Here is a 3199-nt window from a genome sequence, read left to right on the forward strand (position 1 = left end):
CTGCCCTCTCTGTCATCAGTCTACATGCATTCTGCCCTCTCTGTCATCAGTCTACATGCATTCTGCCCATTGTGTTGGCTCCTAGAGCCTTGCAGGTGTGGATAGTGAAAATGGATGGAACGAGTTGAAGCCCATGTGCTGTGCCTGCAGGCTGGCAGCCTGGTTCACATCCTAAGCAGCCTATAACTTACCAGCTCCTCCTCCTCACCTCCAGAGTAAGAGTAAGGACTTAACCATTGTGATAAACAGATTCAGAGAAACAGAGCAGTGGCTTTATTTCTACTATCTCTGTTTGTTTGTTTGTTTGTTTGTTTGTTTGTTTGAGACAGGGTTTCTCTGTGTAGCCCTGGCTATCCTGGAACTCACTTTGTAGACCAGACTGGCCTCGAACTCAGAAATCCACCTGCCTCCACCTCCCAAGTGCTGGCTTAAAGGTGTGCGCCACCACTGCTGGGACCTATTATCTCGTTTTAAAAATGGAATTTAACCATCAGAGCCACCCTCGTATGGTCTTTGTTACAAGGAAGGGCTTCTAGGTGCACAGGGCTTGGTCCTGGGAAGATTCTGTATAGAAAACAAAACAAAACAAAACAAAAAAGCCCCTGCTGTCATGTTGTTGACCACAGAAAGGGTGCTTAGGGACCTTCTCAGGCCTGTTTCCCATGTCCTCCTTTTTCTCGGTGGGCTGCGCATTCAGGCAACCCAGAACTCACGTTGAGTCTAACTTTTAGCAACTGAGCTGCATTTCCGGGGAGATGGCCTCTCTATGTGACAATCTGAGATGGTCTCTGTGACCTCCATTCACAGCCAACAGTTGTTATTTCAGCTGGATATATACAGTCTCTGAGTGGTGGTAGCAGGAGGCTGTGAACCCAGGACTGATGGCTGTCATGCTGTGGTGGGGCCTTTTGTGCTCATGCTCGGGTTTAACCCAAAGTTTCCAGTGGCTGTTTTTCTGCTCTGTGACTCATGAGCATGCTCAGAAGAGTCCTTGGGGCCTTGCCCTGTTAGTCAACCTGAAACTCTATGGTGGTCAACAGTGTGAGCTTATGCAAGGACTGATAAAAGTGTACATACTTCCGACCATTTTGGAGTGTCCTTTCTTTGCCCCCTTTTTCTTTAACCTTCCTAACAAGGTTATAAATGACACCCTAATATTTGATAGTTTTTGTTGAGACATGATTTTACTACATAGCTCCCTAGGTTGCAACTCAATATGCGACCCAGGCTAACCTGAAATTTTGAGATCCTCTGTCTCTGCCTCCTTCCCAGTACTATTCCTGGCCCTTAAATCTAACTTAAAGGTTTTCCAGTAAAAGAAAGTGAAATGTTACTCTCAGATAAAGTAAGGACTAGATGGCGAGTACAGCCAGAGGCATCTGGAAGAGTCCGGAGCACGGAGAGGAAGTAGCACACTGAATGCGACCAGCAGAGTGGGCGTGTCTAAGAGAGGAGATGGGAAGACAACGGAGAAAGCTGAGAGGGGGCAAGAGAGAAGGACTTAAGGCCAAATGGCCAAAATGACCAGGTTATATAGGAATGAGAAGCTGGAGAAAGGGAAGAGCTGAGAAGAGCCACAGGTACTGAGCCCAGAGGCCAGCGGCAGCGTGTGCTTTGGTATGCTAATATGAACCCTAGTTAGCCATTTGTCAGAAGTTTTTGGACCAGACAATTTATAACCTCTTCTATGCTGTTTAATATTTAAGCATTTAGCCTAATATCGCTTTATTGTTGTATATAAACTTAATTCTTAAGTGATTTTTTTTTTTTTTTTTTTTTTTTTTTTTTTTTTTTTTTTTTTTTTAGAAAACTATTGTTAGTGAGGGGAAAATAGCTACCAAATATTGAAAAATGTAGCTTACAACACAATACCAAAATAAAAGCCAGGTATTTCTGGAACCATTTGCTACAACTATTTCTATTTATGGCAAAAAGTTCAACAACCATACAAGGGACCGAAAGAATAGTTTGCCAGGTAGGAATGTGTCATGGCTTTCAGTAGAAATCTCTTTTTTCTACGTGCCTTTTTTGAGACAAGGTGTCACTATGCAGCCTTTGCCAGCTGGAACTCACTATGTAGACCAGGCTGGCATTGAACTCATAGAGATCCACCTGCTTCTGCCTCCCAAGTGCTGAGATGAAGTGCATGTGCCACTATGCCAGGTTTGTAGTAGACATCTCAAACATTTGAAAATGTTTACTAGATTCTGTGGCAGTGAAGTCCCACCCTACCCCCAGACAGTGCAGATCCCATTCCCTCCCCATCATGATATTTTCTGAGTCTTCACTTCCCATGCCCAGGCCTTGTTCATGGCAAGCCTTGGTAACCCATGTCAGAATCTTATTGAGCCCAGAAGTAGCCTCAGAATCCTCCTCAATACACCAAAAAGACATTTACTTGTACCAATGTCATGGTTTTTTTTTGTGTGTGTGTGTGTGTGTCATCGAGATGGTTGATCTTGATTGCCAAGTTGATGAGATTGAGAATTCCCACAGGACTGCCTATGAAGGAGTTTCTAGATAGAATGGTGGAGATGGGCATACCCACCTTAACTGTGGGTGGCACCATTCTGTGGGCTGGGATCCCAGACAGGACAAAAAGGAGAAAATGAGCCGAACACTCTCCATCTCTCACTCTTTCCTAACTACAGGTGTTCTCTGACCAACTGCCTTAGGCCCTCTTGCTGTAACCTCCTAACATGATGGACTGAACCCTCTCAAACTGTGAGCTGAAATAGACCCTTCCTTCAGTTGCTTTCCTCAGATATTTTTCAAAAGTAACAAGAAAGTTATGAATGAAATCATCTTTGAAGGCTCACCTTACAAGACCTTCTGAATGCACTCTTGAACAATCAAAACACAGTGGGTATAAAAATACCTCAAAATTCCCTTCCAGTCTCTGAGCAGTTTGTGAACAGGAGAGAGACTCAGAAATCCAACCTTTTATTGTGGTCTATATTGAAATAGACCCACGTGACAATAGGGTATGTTACTGCTGTCACAAAGAGGCTTGGATGAGTGTGTAGTGGTGGTGATGAACTGAGGGACAGGTGGACAACACCGTCAGGATCAACACTGGAAAAGAATGAAAATGTGGTTTTTGTTGTCATTTTTGATCTTTTGGAGAGTAGGGTGCCTCATTCTGGGAGCCTGTTGGTTTTTTTTGTTTGTTTGTTTTTTTGTTTTTTTTTTTTTTTTT

The 3199-nt window shown here is 43.6% G+C and overlaps 1 protein-coding gene across 3 annotated transcripts in view; it reads left to right on the plus strand.

The window, feature by feature from the left end:
- Positions 1–3199, plus strand: part of Flnb (filamin B) — a 135695-nt gene that overhangs the window by 38596 nt on the left and 93900 nt on the right. The gene's annotated exons all lie outside the window — the stretch shown is intronic.

This window comes from Mastomys coucha, unplaced genomic scaffold (assembly GCF_008632895.1).
Source record: "Mastomys coucha isolate ucsf_1 unplaced genomic scaffold, UCSF_Mcou_1 pScaffold10, whole genome shotgun sequence".
Taxonomy (NCBI): domain Eukaryota; kingdom Metazoa; phylum Chordata; class Mammalia; order Rodentia; family Muridae; genus Mastomys; species Mastomys coucha.